General features: G+C 36.0%; 1 protein-coding gene across 4 annotated transcripts in view; it reads right to left on the reverse strand.

The window, feature by feature from the left end:
- LOC306871700 (uncharacterized protein) overlaps positions 1-19,837 on the reverse strand; it is a 37,213-nt gene that overhangs the window by 16,516 nt on the left and 860 nt on the right. The gene's annotated exons all lie outside the window — the stretch shown is intronic.

Consider the following 19,837-nt stretch of genomic DNA (forward strand, 5'->3'; position numbering starts at 1 on the left):
AAAATGACTTTTGGGTTTTTAAGACAAGTTGGAGGCTACCCTAACTTTAAGATGCTATTTACAATGATTTTTAAGAAGATTCTATGCAAGAATCTGAAAAAAAGATAAGATATGATTCTTAAGTTTTTCTTTTAAGCAAGAAATTAAAAAGAAAATAACCGTTAAGAAGGATTTTATTATTAATGTTTCATGAATGTGGTCCCTGGACTTCATGATTTTATTATGATCAGTTTTTCACCTCACTGAAGAGGAAAAAAAAATCAAAAAGTCTCAGATAAGCCATTTTCTGTCAATGTGATATTCTAGTCCCAAGAATATACAGTTTCAATATTACAACACTAACACGCCCAAGTTTACTGTTGTGTTCATGTTTCTTTGGACGTCGGGAGCAATTAGTGGGCTTGGGTCAGTAAATCTATCAGTTGGCTTACTGTTGAACTTGCTGTGGCAGGTAAACCACAGCTGAGTGACATTATTAATAGGGTAGTCTCTGGGAAAACACTTGGTCTATTCTAAGAGTTAGTCAATATAAAATGTCACATAAATCCTATAATACTATATAATAACAGCCTGGCTCATGGATCAGTAAGAGCTGGACACCTTTAATCATTTCTCATGCATCATTTACTATGTCAGGGCCTGAAATTCATTTCTAAAAACTCCTCCCTTGGATTCCTCAAATGGGAGATTATTTACTTGTGAAGGGGTATAAATATTAATAAAATATGTTTTATAATATAAATAGTATAACATATTTTATAATATAAATCATATAATAACTATAAATATATAATTTAAACATTAATTAATAATTTAAGTAAATAGTAAATATTATTAAACTTAAAAAAAAGTTTGAAAAAAATACAACAAGAACATAATTATCCACGTTAATAATAAAAGACAATTGTTATCTAATAATTGTTGGTATTGTCTTCACTGCATGGGTTTTAATAACATTCATTAAAACTTATTTTAAATTAAATTAGATGGCATTTTACAAGATGTTTGTGTATTAAAAAGGGGACTTGTAAAAACAGGTTTTCTCAATAGATGGGAATTGATAAGAATCTAAAACAGAAATTAAGTAAATATGTAAAAATGAGCTGACTACAATTGTGCTCCACAACAATCCTGTGCTGAATGAATTTGATCTTGCTATGTTCATGTATAGTTCAACACCTCTTACAGAGAATTCCCTCACTCTGTCCCCTGGAATTTACACTGAATGAAGATAATCCACACCAGCCTGTCGTCATCATGTCCCTATTGTCTCCAAAGCTTCTGATCTCTGGAAGCCTCCCAGATTGTGACCTCTGGGCTTTTGACTCAGAGCTCAGACATAAGCAACAATAACAGCCTGTTTCCCCTCATCAGAGTCTGTGTTCAGCCTAACCAACCTACCAATCAGTCTGCAATTAGCAAGTTGTGACACCATTGTTCCGGATCCTTCCACCAGCATGGGAATAAAACAGACCAGAGAGTGAGAGTAATGAGGGATCAAGAGATGTGCTTATACCATCTGTCTGTTAGGGTAACGTGACACAAGTATATTATAAAGAGGAGCTTGTTAACACAGATGGTAATAAAAGGTTTCTTCCCTAAATCTTCTGCTATGTCCTGGAGTTGACGGACATTTTCATCCAGTGTTCACAAGAGAGGAGGTTTTTAGGCTGTTGTGCAATGAATCCAGCTAGAATCAACTCCAATTAAGCAAGAAAAATGAGTAAACTCAAAATGACAGCTGGTACTTAGATCAAACAACACTACAAAATTACACTTGAGTGCATTACGACAAACAAACATGCATTTCATTTAGCAGCACACGTCCAGTGCAACACAAGCCCTTTGTGTATCAGGTCACTTTCAAAGCATGTTGTCCTGTGGCTAATTGGTTCATCTAAGGGTCAAATCACATCATGCTGCAGTCATTGTGCTTATGCAGCTCCAATGAAACGTCATGGTATATAAGTGTATTTATCTACGCAGTAAGGACCACACACATTGCCACTGACATAGTAAATGAGCACAAAAAGTCAGCACTTTACTCATTGTCTTTCAGCCATGCATTGCATCTCCATGGCATGACGTACCCTGGTAAGCTAGAGTACACATGCAGCTACAGTTGTTTTGCATGAACTGAAAGGATGACTTTTGTTCTCTGCATTTACTCTCAGTCTTTCACTTTTCACATGAATTGGTCTTAAAAATCCCATGTACTTGCACAAAAGAGTAATCATTCGTTGACAATGGGGGGGAATTCTCAAAACAGCCACTTCGTACATAGTTTTACAGTGCCAGGCTTACTGGCAACAGAAGCTGCAATCATCTTTTCTTTCCTATTGTGATGTATATCCAAGTTGAACAGCTTTTTAAATTAACTGAGATGTCATTTGAGTGAAAGGTTGCAAGAGCAACCGAATTGCAAAAAATACACATAAATAATTTAGAATAAACACTGCAATATTCTGGAAAAAAAAATAAAAAAGGTCCATTTTGATTTTTTTTTTTGCTGACTTTAAGTGGGTCATCATGGGTTCAAGTCCCAGGAAATGTAAGTCATGTTGGATAAAGTGTCTGTCAAATGCATTAAATGTGGTTGCGAGACCCTGAAAAATTACATATTTACTTGATTCATTTCACACCTGGTAACAGATGCACATTTGAATGCACATCAGATGAGGATGTTACACAACACAGTGTGGTTTTATATCATATGAATGCCCAACCACAACTCCATAAATCCAAGAATCCCACATGACTAGACTGAGTTGGTCTGGACTTTATTTAAAAGAGCTTGTCCTTAAAACACTAAAAACGAAGCTGAGAAGTCCAGGGGGACCAACATGCAACTGAGAGAAAGAACTGACTTCAAGAATGTGTAAATAACAGTGTGGCCTGACTGTATATTAAAAACAATCTCAACAACCTAAACACTTCACAATGGCCCTTAATACATTTCTTGAAATCATAACACTGCACTAGACATTTCCTGCCGTCTGTAGTTAGTGGAGAGAGGTGTTGTCTGGAAGTCGTCTGGACCGTCCTCACCTCACACATACACACTTCCTGTGTCAAGAGTCTGATGAGAAAAACACAAGCACCCCTGTTCTGAACTGCAGCCAGCTATGATCTCAAGAACAGAGAATGAGGATTGGAGAGAGAAAGAGAGAAATACAGGCCATAAACAAATGAGGCTGGACAAGGTTTGGACAGTCGGCACAAAAGAGAAAGAAAAGAGAGGAAACATGGGAAGGATGTTTTAAGATGTAGTGATCTATGTGGGTGTTTGTGTCACAGTTTAAAACAATTAAAAAATACTTTGTAATCTGTAAGGGAAATTATTAAAAATAGGATTGTTTAATAAATGCAAATACACACTACAGTTCAAAATGTTGGAGTCAGTAAGGCTTTTAAAAAATAAATTCTAACTTTTATTCAGCAAGGATCAGTGTTGGGCTAGTTACTCCTTTCAAAAGTAATATTGTTACTTTACTTATTACTTTCTGGCAACAGTAAATAGTAGGGGTGGCACGGTACACAGATGTCACGGTTCGGTACGTACCTCGGTTCGGGGGTCACGGTTCGATACAATTTCGGTACAACAGGGGGAAAAAAAGACATCTACTTTGCTCAGTTTCTTTTATTTTGATGTGAAAATGCTAAATATTATTACATGTTATATATATAAAATCTGTTTTGTTTTCATTGTGAGTGTACACAAATAAAAGCAGACCTTTAACTACAAGCAACAGCACAAATAAAAATACAATAGAGTAAAGATACAAATAAAATATCAGTGATTTTCAGGGGGTTTTTAGGTACAGAAATTGAAGTACGATTAAAGTAATCAAAGGTAAAACAGCATTGCATATTTGACTGTATAAATTAAAGATTACTCTTTATTAAAGTTACAAAAGCGATTCAATCAAGAGCAGTGAGTGATTTCTTTGTTGTTGCTGTTTATTTAATATTAACTGTCACTTTAAGAGAAAGCACTGATACTGTACGCCCAGCCGGCTATGTCTGCTATAGGATACTTACCAAGACGGGCATTTTGACAGAATTTTGTGTGAATTTATCCATTAAAACACAATACTTCAGAGAGAGCTTCATATTTGCGCGCGTTCTGAGGCGCAGGTTTGTGCGCTTCTGATGAGCGCACGCACAAATCTTCTCACTGCGCGCGCGAGCTGGCGTCCTCTGGCTCTTAAATATTTGAGCTGGCAAAGCTTACATGACTTTAGTCTAAACACCGATATCAACGTGTGCTGTTCAGGTCTCACCTGTGCGCGCGCTATCAGCACCCGGGTGATGACGGAATAAATGCTCATATTCCAGCATACGGCACTCGCATTGAACAAGAGTGAATGATTTGTCCACTTATTTTTTTTTTTTTCTTTCTCATCGCTGTTGTTATAATGTACTGGGAAGCCAGAATGCGCATCCATTAACAGAAACATACATTAGCCGAACCCTATTTGTTTTACGTGTTATTTATAACAAACCACATGCGTTGTCAGAATTCAGTTGAACCGCGGTCCTAGCGCGTGCCGAACCGTGTGTGGAGAACCGTGCGGTTCGGTTTTTTTCCGCGAACCGTGCCACCCCTAGTAAATAGTTACACTACTAGATGCATTACTTTTTCTTCATGCCCCACAGAAGTTGTAACTGTATCTTCCACATAAAATTATTCTAGAATGTTATTAACAACATATTTCTGCCTCACCATTTGACCAAAATCCGCAGTCAGAAGTTATTACAAACACTCAATAGTGATTGATAGTGATGTTCAAGCAGAAGTGTTGTATTAATCTCATTAATTGTCATGTGTAGCTTGAAGCTAATTGTAATCTCTCCGTTACCCATATACGATTATATTTCATTATGTATTTTATCAAATCACATAAGTTAGTAAGAAACTCTTTAATGTTCCCAAAAGATTTTTAATTATAGTAATATGTGACCCTGGACCACAAAACCAGTCATAAGGGTAAATTTTTCTAAATTGAATAAATAAGCTTTCCATTGATGTATGGTTTGTTAGGATAGGACAATATTTGGCCGAGATACAACTATTTGAAAATCTGGAATCTGAGGGTGCAAAAAAATCTAAATATTGAGAAAATTGCCTTTAAAGTTGTCCAAATGAAGTTCTTAGCAATGCATATTACTAATCAAAAATTAAGTTTTGATATGTTTACAGTAGGAAATTTACAAAATATCTTTACTTAATGTCCTAATGATTTTTCGCATAAAAGAAAAATGATAATTTTGACCCATACAATGTATTTTTGGCTATTGCTACAAATATAGCCCAGCGACGTAAGACTGGTTTTGTGGTCCAGAGTCATATAATGTACCACATGCTGATCAGAAGGATGTAATGCCAGAGTAAAGTAAAGCCACAACTTACACAACAGTGTTCAGATCATATTTTTTCCTGACAAAATCAATATAATGCAAAATTTCTATCTACTGAATGTAAGCTTTTCCATATTCCAAGCTTGCCTGCAGCACTGGGGATATAACATGCATGTGTGAGTCGTTAAAATTGTGAAAATAAATCTAGGAATTATTTGATTGTTGGCTGCTGAAAATTCAGCTTTGCATCAAAGGAACAATTTGCATTTTACAATGTATTTATAAAAAAAAAACTAATTGTATGTATATTAAATTGTAGTACTATTTCTCAATATTTCTGTTTTTACTGTATGTTTGACCAAATAAATACAGCCTTGGTGAGACCTTTTCTGTGATGGGTGTTATTGGTCTTTATTGATCATTCATTCTCTCACAAGACTACATGCACAGACATGACCACTGGCATTTATATAGTACCTGCAAAGACAGGAATGATTTGACACTTCACTTGTCCATGAACAACCATGTGAAATCAAATCATTCCATGTTAACAGGACTACAGCTTTTTTTCCAGCTTTGATTCCAAGAGCACTGAAATGTGACCTGAATACTATTCATTTCCACTTCAAATTAGGCCAAAATTTGCATTTTTGCATCCTTTTTACCTAATATCCAAGTGTTAAAGAAAATGTTGTCTCTTACATCCTTACTACATCTGTTCTCTGAAACCGATGTTGATAAACTTAAAATAAACTCCCAAGCCAAATCCACTTGGATGTCCACCTTGCCTAAGATGGCCACATTCCATCTGTAGTGCGTAAAGCTGGAAAACAGCTGTGGAGAGGAGCATTCAGCAAAATCAATGGCTCAAGAGAGAAGAGGGGCCAAGGGAGTTTTACCTACCTGGTTGTGAAACCAACCAACGGTTTTCTCCTAAAAACGGTATGAAAAGTCTCAAGTGTCGTCTGTGGCATATTTTACTGTTCCAGAAAACTCTTTAGACCCCTTAGTCTGAACTCACTAAATGACTAATAATTCCTTGCCAGTGCAGCTTTAGTGTCTACAAATCTGACTTTTTGGCTGTACTATTTGGCTCACTAATATTCCTGGGCCTGTTTAAAAACAATCATAAATTCAAAGCAGACACATAAAACCAATGGGTCCAAATGTCACTACACTAAAACCACTGGTAGAAATGGCAGCTGGCATAAAAAAAAAGTTATTTGCTCATAATGAACTGATAGGACCAAGTTCTGAAATCTAAGCAAACAAAACAGCCTCACTCATAACAGTAATATGGAGTAAAAGGTTTGCCCAAGCTTGCAGTAAGTTGGCCTGAGGCATTCAATGTGCAACAACAATATGTGCATTTGCTTGTGTGCTGAACCACAGATTACAGTTTAATATATCCAAAGTTGAAGAAAATGGATATTTTGTACCGAATACGGCATGCAAAATGTCAATACAATGCAGATGAAAAGCCATGCTTATAAGAAAATGGTTCAGGATTATTACTGCCTTTGAAGGATCAGACAGAGAAACCTGGCAGACCTATACCAGTCTGGACGGTGGGCTCTCTATAACAACCCTAGCAGAAAGTACAAAACAACTTAAGCACATTGCCACCTGGCACAGTAACCTTGTCATACTGAAGACAGTGTGGCAAGCGCTATTCATTTGGGTGTATTCTGGCCTGGAACAGGCACAGGTAAATACCTCAACACACTAAAATGAGTTCAACAGCCAAGAGGACTGAAATGTAGACTTAAACTTAGAGACACGAGTCTAATGAAGATGTATAATAACAATAGTACCTATTAAATGAACTTTACTGCTTATATCTAGTAATCTAAGCTTTATAAGGCATCTATGCGAGAGAATATCTAATGCTGCTTCTCCTATACGAGGGATCAGACACCTGGGTGCCAATTTTGTGCTAATGGCCACTATTTGAGGAGTAGAAGAGGAATGAGAGTATCCGGATTTCCTGAGAGAGAGACTCTGGCAGAATACAAAAGGATGGAGTGGAAGAGCTGACAATAAATAGCAAAGGAGAGGGGAGGGAGGATGGGAAATTGAAAAAGAGTATGGGGGACTGGATTTAAGAGGATGGGGGGATGGGAAAAGAAAACAGACTGAGGAGGTTTTCTTGCAAATGTGATATATGGTTGCAAAATGAAATGGCGTGCAATTATGAGAATGACTAAGTGGGAAAGAGATGGAGAGAAAGAGAAAGACTTGGATGTGAAGTCATAGTGCAGAATCAGATGCCAGTTATATGTCACAATGGAAGGTAAATGGGCAAGAAAGAAACACTAGGATCAGAAGTGGGAGTTTCTGTTCTGCCAAACAGCTCAACAAATGGCAGGTTTTAAAAGGGAGAAGAAAGAGCTAAAATATTTATTAGGCCTATAATATTAAAGATGATAAATTATGTAAAAATTATTTATTTATTTACAATGAATTTGTGTAATTTAATATATTGTCATTTACTGAGAAAAGGCCAAAACCCAGGCACTGGCAAAAATCTGTGTTTATCGGGTCTCAACCCGATGGCGATTTTCCACTGCATGGTACGGCATGGTACAGTTCAGTACGGTTCACTTTTGGGGGGTTTTGCACTGAGTACAGTGGTACCTGGTACTTTTTTCAGTACCACCTCGGTTGAGGTTCCAAGGGAACTGTACCATTACCAAAACGTGATGTGTAAACTCTGCTGATCACTGATTGGCCGGAGAGAATCGTCACTACCTGTGTCATTGAACTTGCAACACGAGACACAACAGACCTGCTAGATTTAAATCAGCACAGCCAGCGAAGGATCAAACGCAACTGTTTTGAACGAGGGCACCTTTTTTAACAACCAAAAAATGTCTGTTTTGTTGTCTGTTGAGGAAGTACAGACGTTCCTCTCATTGATAGCCGAGGAGCGGATCCAGCGAGAGGTTGATGGAGCAACACGGAATGAAAATGTTTTTCAGGAGTCACAGCAGTAGAGCCGGTACAGCTATAACGACATGTGAATAATCCCGCCCGGTACTAAACTGCAGTGGACACACAAACCGAGCCGAGCCATGCCGTGCTGAGCCCAGTTGTGCCATGCAGTGGAAAAGCACCATTAGTGACCTTCACCGGAAATAGATGACTGCTTAAGGCATTTACATGACCTTACATGTTGTCTGGTTAGTGCAAGATTGTAAATGCGTTATATACATTTTCTGTGAGGTGGACAACCTGTGAGGTGGAAAGTAACAATCCAGCATAGGTCCAAAGATTTTACACACTAGTCAGGCTTTTAGTCATTGAAAATCTAACTGTTTTATAATTAAGCACAAAGAACTGTGACTAACAAACAAAACTGGTCAGCAACAACTTCACACTTGTGAGTCAACAGGTCTGTCTAGGTTTGTGCTTCCAACTAGCATGATAAAGCATGAACAAACACAGACACGGGAACAATACGTCTAGTGTTGCAGCATTGATTAATGCTTCATTTACTCAAGTAACTATAGTGTGTAACATGAACCCAACTATGTAACCCCAGTCTACAAACGGGAACTGTAGTAGCCTTTCATAGGTAACCTTATATGTTGGCTGTGATATAAATAGCTATCCACCTGAAGACAAGCTGGGTAATCCTGACTAATACATCCAGCCTGTTTAAGTGAGACAGGAACATTTCCATGCTATTTTTCTCTTAAATAGGTTCTATTATTTCTACACAACCTTCATCTGTGCAGGAAGTCCACTTGAGATGATGGATCTTTTCAACAAGGCATTATGGCCAAAAAGGTTACTATGACTCTTAGAATCACAGGAACTGACTCCCTATTTTCCATCAACAATGCTGCTATTACCCTTTAAAGGAAATCTACTGCTGACCTCCATAGTCTAAAACTCTGCAACCTTTCCAAGCTATTTGCTATTTATTGTGGGGCAGCTGTGAGCACAATTTATTAGCCATAATTGGGTGGCCATAATTATTTATGTAATGACCGCTGAGGCTCAGCTGGAAAAAAATGACAATAATTATATATAATGTTTCATTATTTCAAATTGTTTTCTCAGACAGTTACACTGGAACCATTTCTATCCTCTCATTCTGTCTCTCGATTTCAGTAAAAAATGAGGACTTCAGTTCTGCTCAAGGCCACAAGGTCTAGCAAAACACCTTGGCTTGGACATCATTACAAACATTTACACTTATGCATTTGGCAGACACTTTGATTACATTGCATTCACAGTACACAGTTTATCAGTTCATGCATTCCCTGGGACTCAAACTCATGACCTTGTGTTTGTACTCTGTTTCTAATGTAATGACATTTTCAGTATTTCCCTATGTATCTGAAGAGGGTGGACTTGTAAACATATGTTCTGCGATGTTTTGAAATCCAAAGTAAACTTTTATCACAGCTATGCAGTTTTCTTCAACACTTTCCTGATAAGTCTGTGACCTTTGGTTGAGACTGGACAGGGTGAGTTTAGCCACTGGCCTCTACAACAAAACACTCCTCTGGGACAACTCTGGCATTTCCTGTGCCATCTGTCCCACACAAGACCCTCACTCATTTACACACAGTCTGGTATCCCTCAATAACGAATACACATTCTTCTACTACTATCTCTATAAACCACATATTTAAACTACATTCTTGCCTAAAAGACTCTTAAAACTACATTCTATGACACAAAAACAGTAGTATTTGTAAAATGATAGTGGGTTTGCTGCTCCGCCATGATGCTTGCTGTGAGAAACGCTGCAAGAGGAGTGATACTAACAGTGAAACCATTCCCATGTTGATACTCGTAGAATATTGCACGGCTGGAAAGACCTCTACGCCAATCAGATTCGAGGATCAGATGCAACTTTTGTATAACAGTGAAATATCATACATATTTAAGGCATGATATATGATTCCAAACAGTTCACGCCATTCAAAAATCGGGTCGGTAAGAGGGGTTTTTTTTGTTAGTTTTTGAAAGAAGTCTCGTATATGCTTATTGCTTACCAATCAAAAATGAAAAAAATATTATTAGACATTATTAGTAGTAGTAGTTTTAAAATAACTGTTTCCTATCTTGTAATGGCAAAGCTAAATTTTCGGCAGCCATTGCTCCAATCTTCAGAGTCACATGATCCATGACACTGAAACGTTTGGATGGTAAAGTATTTATAATATTATTATATATCAGCATGACACATTAAAAAAAAAAACTAACTAACACTAGAAGAGTAAATAAAACATTAAATGTGAGAAACATGGCATGGCACTTGTAAATAAGTTTGCAACCTCTTTTTGAGGATCTTCCTATCTTCTAGAAGTTGTTTATAAGTCAAAATGATCAAGCTCCATTGTTTTCTTAAACTACTACTGTACTCTTCTCTGAATTGTCTCACGCCTTTCCCACCATGTCTTTTCCAGTTTCCCTGATTCATTAGTTACTCACATGTCACGAAAGAGGTACACCCAAATTAAAAAAAAGGGGGAAAAAAGCCACAAATACTGCATTGTATATTGAAATTAATGTTAATAAAAACTTGAGAGATGACATTTTAACTGCATGAGATTTTCAGAGCAGCTCTCTTTACATCATAACATATAACATAGGATCAGGATTATCATACCCTTCTTCCCTTATAGGTAAGGGAAATATTTAATTGCAGGTAGTTCACAGTTTAACTAGCACCCATACAATAAACAAGACCTGGGTTGATTTACTTACTGTGTACAGCAGCTGTTTAAATAACAGCTAATCCATTTAAAACCTTTTAAAAATACATTCTGTGTTTGATGTTAGAATAGCGTTTGACACACAGTCTCATGATTTGAGCTAAAAGACACCTGCCAACCACAAAGGCTTGAATCAAATCACCAGCTTTACTGGAATTGTACCTTCTGAAAAAGTCTAATTCCTGCAATGGAGAGGTGCCAGTTCTAGGATACCCAGTCACCTGTGTCTTAGCTCAAAAATCACCACCAACAATGTTGTACCGCTTGTAGATTAAGCCCTGTCTTTTGTATTTAGTATAATCTCAAATAATACACTAAGACTGGCAAAAGGTTATGCGAGGTGACGGGTGAGATAACATCATCTTACGCCAGATCTATGGCTGTGTTAGAGCTGTTCTCAATGCTTTGTGGGAGTCTGTAGGTATGCAGGCTGCTTGTTGATTCATTCTACCCTGTGCAAGTTTCCAATCTGAGGTGATTAAAGGCCTCAGGCAGAGCCAATCTTGTGTTGTGTAAACCCCAAACACCACAAACTTTCCTATTTTCACCTCACATTACCCCACCAGCAAAAGAGGAATGTTTATCCTCTATCAAAGTTAATATTGTCAACAAAAAGATGAATGAATATAATTTATTAGACTTTAAAATAAATAAATTATAATTTATTATAATTTAATAAATGTGTCCCAACTGGTGTTGGTTATTTGTTACAAATGGACTCGTTGTAACAATTTTTTTTAAGCTATAGTCAAACAGCGTGAGATCCACTTACAATAGGTTGAGCATAGATATCATGGGCTCAGTTGTTAAATGCACACATGCTAGTTTGAGCTGCAAACAACATGACCTCCTAGGTATTAGGATACTGTGAGTCGCTAGGGGGTGTGATAAAGACATGCACCTCAATCTGCACCATATCATTCACCACCTTGGAGGAGAGTGTGTATAATTTGGGACATAAACTGAAAGCGGCATCATTGAAGGATGTAAATGGTTCCATAATAGAACATCTGTGCTCAAATCCTTGGCTAGAAGCACCATTCTATTCATCAAAGAATCCTGAAAAAATATTATGGTTTCAACAAAAACATTAAGCAGTACAACTTTTTTCAACATTGATAATAAAAAAAAATGTTTCTTGAGCAACAAATAAGCATATTAGAATCATTTCTGAAGGATCATTTGACACTGAAGACTGGAGTAATGACTGCTGAAAATTGACCTTTGCAATTATAGAAATAAGTTACATTTTAAAATATAATAAAATATAAAAGAGTCCTTTTTAATTGTAATAATATTTCACAATATCACTGTTTTAAGCCTACTGTATGTGTTTTTATCACATAAATGCAGCCTTAGTGAGCAAAGTTATCTTTCAAAAACATTTTAATGGTAGTGTCTGACAGTTATACAGTCTGTTTTCAAAATAGCTTTTTTATTTACTTTCTCTTATTGGACTATGATAGGGACGAAATGTGAGAACATTGTAAATGTTTGAAATTATATAATGCCCTCAGACAAGCTCAGAACCTTGTTTCTACAGCCAAAGCAAATGCATTTAACAGAATGTAGAAAAAGAAATGGAAACATTTTTCAACTAGCCAAAACTACATGAAAGCACAGTGAAAAGAGGCATATGCGCCATGTTCATTTGCCAAAACTTTCGCCAAGCACAAAACTTGAAAGTTGAGGATGGAAAGGATTGATTCTATTACTGATCTTCAAGGTTCAAGAAAGAACCCAAAAAAATCTCAACTGGAAGTCATTTCAGCATCTTCGAAAAGAAACAGATATCTGGAGACTTCTGAGAGTACACAGATATCCAACTGCAACAAATGTTAATTTTACTGGACAAGTTAATCCCTCACAGCACCGCCAACGACCACAAGCCATCTGTGTGGGACTACAACTCAACATACAACAAACTGCATTGTTTGAGGCTTTTGACCCAGCCTTGCAGCATGGAGGAACTCCATTAACATTTTCCCATTGAGTTCAACAGTAGAGAAGCTAGAGAGAAACCACCTACACAAGGGCCAGGCATTTTCCAAGAAACAACACAGCTTCTCTCCATGTGAGTTAATGATCCCTGAGGTGACTGAATTTAATATGAATACTTCTCAATCTGAAATCCATATGTCAGCTTCAGAGGTTGTAGGAGAATGACTAGATCAGGATTCTGAGTCGCAGTTTGAGCTGGCTTGTGTAAGGCAGCTAACAGAGACATATGGAGTGTCTGAACATTGCTGTCTGGAATGCCATGGGAGTTAGAAACACAAAGTAATACACCACATGCTTCAGTCCCGATCCATATTTTATGAACAAACATCCACTCAGACCATTGCAAAAGACGCTCATTCTGTATCTTTGCATTACAGGAGTGTAATCATGTAAAGAATAATTGGCACATTCAAGGTAGTTTAAGGATAAAGAAACATGTACAAAACAGGTAGCCTATGAGCATAAACACTGACAACTGACATGAGGGACATCAACATATCCACCAACCTTCAACTTATTTGCCTGTATCATCAGCATATCTGGGAAACCCCATGGGTCTTTTGAAGCAACGTTTAAAGCAAATCAATGAAGTCAACAGAAAAATACCTCTTCATTTACTGCTTAATAACTTAATTACTAATCTGCCACAATAAAACATTCCTGGGGTAACCAAACCACCATAAAACTAAATAGCCCCACTGTGATGCTATAAAAGTACTTAGATAAACCAACATTGATTTTCATTTGAGATTACTTTTTCAACAGTCTGAATTATCTCTATCATTTTTTTCAGTTAAAAACTATTTGGGCAACCTTGTGATGAAATGGACTTTGCTGAAACAGGAACAGACAAACGATGGTACATTAAACTTTTGTTGCCTGTGGATAAAACTATACAAGCATAATATCTGAGATTTCAACTGTCACATTGGCCTAGTTGCATGAAACATAATATGTTTTGACATTAAACCAAATGGTGATACAGATCAAGTCACATCAAAGTATACAAATGGTATTAGATAAATACAGATAAAACTACACAGAGAAACTACTCATTTAATACCTAAGCTAAGCTGTCAAACATCAATTATTTTTATACATATAAGGCATTTCTGCAGAGAGACATTTACTTACTATCTTTCAACCACTTTAATGGGAATGTTCAGTCTCAAAATTCAATCTCTTTCTTTCATGGTACTATAAACATTTCAAGTGCACAGAGAACAGGGGCCTGTACCATGATGGTGGCTGAACAAACTCAGGGTTACAGGATTAGTTTTGAGTTGACTAAACCAAACCAGTCCAATCCGGCTTTGTTGGTACCATGAAGCTAATCATCAACTTTCTCTGTCAACTCAGGCTTGATCATGAGTTAATGGAGCGCGTGCACGTGAAAGTGTGACATCATTAATGTGTAGCCAATCACATGCCTTGAAACTGTGATTCACTTCTCGTGAGAGAGTCAGTGCAATTTAAAAGATTAAAAGATTGAACAATATGAAGAATTTAAACACATTTACCCAGCAAGATGAAATGATGGATCCATGAAAGAGGAATACTTAAAGCAAACATTTTACTATGTAGGTGCAAGTAAAAGTTGTAAAGTTAGTTTATAGAGTTGATAATATGTACAGTTATAAAAACACTTAAAAATCCAAGCTTATATGTAGTCATGTTTAAAGCTACTGATTCTAAAACTTATTTATATTGCATATTAGCTATATGTTTATATTAATTTAAAATAAAATCTTAATAATTAGAATTAATCTAAGCTGGTTTGTGTAATGGATTAAGGGTATAGTAATGCATAAAATAATTATAAAAATAATCATCTCTAAAAATCAGATGATTTTATCTTTAAAAATGTTTTACTGTAGCGTCCTCTAATTTGGAGTTAGAGAAATTGGAGGAGTGGCTTTATTGCGTCAGAGATGTGTCACTTTGCTTGAAGCTGATTGGTCAAATTTCGGTTTGAGATCTCTAAACCAGAACATAACCTGCCCTGGAGCGGATTAGCTGTGGAGCATAAGTTACCATGGCAATGAACACTGCTAAAAGCCAAACCACTTTCATGGTACCTAAAACCCAGAGTTGGCGCAAACTAAACTGAAACTTACCTCGCTAGCCAGCTAAACCGGCTTCATGGTACAGGCCCCAGTAAAGAACTGAGAAAATAATAACACTGGCCAAGCAAGGAGTTAAGTTGTCCAGAAAAACGGTAAATGTAACACTCAAAACTATTAATGACCTCAGAAAATTGCTATGCAGCCGGATGACTACACTTTTTCATTCAGATCTTGGTAAATATTCTTACATCCTGGGTATTTTATTTCTGTTTATTCTTTCGTTAAACATATGTGTACCGAACCAAGTCCTGTGCCAAGAGTTTTGGTTCTGAAGGCATGTACTGCTACACCCCTACTGTGTATTATGGTAGTACTGCACTGGAAATAAATGGTGTAGGATTTACTTTGAAGCAATTTAATTCGAAACAATTCAAACTAGTGAATTTCACAATAATTACAAAGAAACAGCTAAAATTATTTTTTTTTAAGTGAAAGACTGAAATAATATTGAAAAACATACATAATATTTTAAATATTTTTTTTATAAACAAGTAGTTTTTAATTTACTTTCAATTTATTTTTTTAATGTAACTTCGAAAACGTTTTTATGGTGTCTGTTGAAAACTCATTTGATAGGACATTCAAAAATGTGTTTAATGGGACACTTTTGAAAATTCTATTAATGTCATAAGAAAAAATGATTGCATGTATTTCCTACTTTTCTTATTTTTGTGTATGTGAATTATTTTTATACTACTTCATTAAAGCTACCAGAGGTTAATTAAGGTCACCATTCTACATTATTAGTACTGAATAGTCTTGTTGTGGTGATAACTCACCATGCTCAGCAGATGTTTTATTACGGGTAACATAAGAACATTGCACCTTGAGGCTTTTAAATCATGCATAAACTTGTGCTCCAACAGCATGGAGATGTTAAGACCTAAGCCACACTGAACCTGAGCTCTGTTCCTTCATTACGTGCAGCCAGGTGAGTTCCTCAAAAAACATCACTTTATCACCATGGAGAGACATATGCGTGTTCATTGTTCAAACCATGCACTACACAGTAAGTTAACAGTTGCATCTTTACTCTGTGAAAAGGTTAAAGGGCATTGGCTGAATCCCTCTTTGTCTAAAGGGGGCTGAAGCCACCTTCAAGATTCAAATGTCACAAATGTGGCTTCTCGTCATAACCTCCTACAAAGCTCACTGGAATGAATTCTGCCACGCCTTCACAGTTTTCTATCAGTTCCAGTCCAGTCACATCCCTCAGGAGTTGTCTTTGCCTGCCTAAGACTTAGTCTTACAGGATGACAAATTCAAACTGAGCGCAATAAATCCCTGCCAATATAAGAACAATATGTTATGGCTTACAACTAAAACAATAAGTAATGAAATATATACTTCTTACAAAACCAGATAATCACACTGTCTTGTATATCATATCATTTCTTGTACTGCAGGGCACTTCTACAAATGAAGACAACAACATTAAAAACATGTTTCACTGTATCAAGCAGCAATTTTTACTGCATTAGTTTGAAAACAATGACCGAATATGACTCTTGTGTGATTTTGGGAGCTCTACACACCCATCCACAGCAAACACTGCAGCTGCTAAACGCTACGAGGAAATAAAGGACCAGTTGCTAACATTTCCTTCTGAAGAACCACTGAGTGGCATGTCAAAAGCCTGCCATGTTTAACTCTAGAAGACTGATAAGTCAAGCATGAAGAATCTGGTTACTACCTCCATACCAGAGAACTGTAATTTTCCAAGTGTATGACTACTACCGTGGAACACAAAAATTAATTCAGAAGAAATTCAACAGTGTTCACTGGACCACACTTTCTTTAGTTTATCAAGATATACACCACTGTTCAAATGTTCGGGATCGGTGAGAATTAACCAATTTTACTAATTTGACTAAAAATACATTAAAAACAATAACATTGTGAAATAAAAATAATTAATTTGATAATTAAATAAAATAAAATAATTAATTTGTGACTATGGACCACAAAACCAATCATAAGGGTCAATTAAAAAAAAGTAAATTAAGATGTATACATCATCTAAAAGTTAAATAACAACTATTTGAAAATCTGGAATCTGAGTGTGCAAAAAAATCTAAATATTGAGAAAATAGTTGTCCAAATTAAGTCCTTAGCAATGCATATTACTAATCAAAAAGTAAGTTTTGATATATATGGTAGGAAATTTACAAATTATCTTATCCTATATATATATATATATATATATATATATTTATTTATTTATTTATTTATTAGTGCTGTCAAACGATTAATCGTGATTAATCGCATCCAAAATAAAAGTTTTTATTTGCATAATATATGTGCGTGTTCTATGTATATTTATTGTGAATATATAAATACACACACATACAGTATATATTTTGAAAATATTTACATGTATTTATGTTTAGATTTATATTCATATAATTTCTATTATAAATAAATATATTTAATATATAAACATAACATATATTTCTGAAATATATACTGTATGTGTGTGTATTTATATTAAATATACATAGAACACGCACATATATTATGTAAAGCAGAACTTTTATTTTGGATACAATTAATCATTTGGCAGCACTAATATTTATACATGTATATATATATTTATATATAGTTTTTTTCTTGGTCATTTATGCAATTATGCACCATAACAGAATGTAGTCAAGAAGAAGTACACAAGCATACTGTATACTGTGAATGACTTGAAAGTAACAGTTTTTAATTACGAACTAAAAAAATATATTTAATTGGCCATTAACTTTATTTTTCCATTTCAATAAACAAAGATTTGTAAATATCCAAAACCCCGTATCATGTAAAAACTGCCAACAACAGAAGCTGTTTCTCATTCTAGTGTGCTCAAAGTGCATCTGAACAGCTCAATAAGTCATTGACGCCAATTGTTCAGAGCATAAAAGTAAAGAGATAACAGATAACTCTTGTGGAGAAGTACAAGTTTCCCCTTTTGCAAAAATTCACAGGTCTTTTGTCACTTCTTACATTCAGCATCTGCTTATGGGCCATTTAATGTGACTTGACATAGCAAAATGACAAACCCTCACCATCACTGTTCGGCTTGTAAAGCCTAAAGGGTCAGCGACTGTTTCTGAGCACGTTTCCACGGTGATTAAGCATGTGGAAAAACAGAATGGGTGCTGCCTGGATCATTTAGGAAGCCACTGACGGGCGTTTGCAGGAATTAGCCTGAGCCTGCTGAAATACAGGAGACAATGACGCTGCTGATAAAACAAACATGAGTTGCCAAGATCTGACACAGAGGAAAGACACTCCAGGACTTCTGAACTGTCAGATCAGGGGTTGTTAAAGTTGGAACAAATGTATATCCATGTTGATACATGCAGATAATAATGAAACACCTATAATTACAGTCACCTTTGTAATGTGTTTAATGAGTACTTTAAAGCCAACAAAAGATGACATCATGTAGTTGAGAAAGCGGTGAGTGGGAACAGGCTATTAACTTCTTCTTGAGATGAATAAGAGCATATGAATTCAGTTTCAGAAAAAGCCGTCTCTAATCACTTGGGTGTCCACTTAAGTGCAAACCACACTGTAAACTACTACTCTCTGCGTAAGCACAAAGCTGAAGCAGAATATAACTTCATGACATCATGGTGAAAAGACACAAATGAAAGGGGCTGGTTGGTCTCTTTACATCATTCAACCCAAAATGCACACACATATACATGCACACAGAATGAGGAACCAGGAAAAAAAACTTTGAAACATTTTTTAAGCCAATAAATGGTTCCATTTTCTAGAACACTGAGCCAGCTGATTTTTTTAATAAGGGCCCAAAAAATGAACTTCTGGGAACACTATTGTTTTCATTAGTATTATTATTATTAGCCTATACCTTTTCTACCTTTATTATACAGAATAACCCACAAATGGTAGAAACATAAAATACAGGTGAAGCTATGGAGCAAAAAATGTTTCTGCCAAGGACATTTTTCCACCATATTGTATTTTCCAAAAACCTACTTTTGCAAACTAGTCCTTGGTTTTTGACTGTCTTTACCTGTAATTTGTCTGTACCATATTGTGCATGTGTGCAATCTGGAGTGCAACATATTTTGATAATAAAAATATGATGATATTCTACATAACAAAGAATGTAGAGCACATGATTTAAGAAAAAGTTATTTTAAAGAACTTGTAGAAATGCATGCAGAAACTTTCTCTGAGGAGACCTCGGAAATTTGGTTGGGCTCGGCCAGTTGGTGACCCTATAAAGTGATCAATTAAAATAACTTTATGATTTTGAAACGAAAATGAAATCTTTCATGTCTTTGACCTATAGTGCGATTGCCATTAAACAGAGAGTCTACTTTAGTACTTAAGTCCGAGAACTCGTGCAAAGTTCCATCCCGTTTGAACGAAAGATGGCATTGTAAGAGTGAAAGACATGTAAATGCATGCAGCTTCATTACATACAACTGATGGAATTATTTTGCATGCATTGGTCTGAACATATAGAGGTCAAAATCCAACAGTTTTTAAAGCCTACAGGTTACAGGATTGTGTTTCCACCCTAATAATTTGTGCTTGCACCTGTATAGCTACTGTAGCCTATTATAGCAACTGAGCTAATTTGCATACAGG

This window comes from Barbus barbus (assembly GCF_936440315.1).
Source record: "Barbus barbus genome assembly, chromosome: 6".
Taxonomy (NCBI): domain Eukaryota; kingdom Metazoa; phylum Chordata; class Actinopteri; order Cypriniformes; family Cyprinidae; genus Barbus; species Barbus barbus.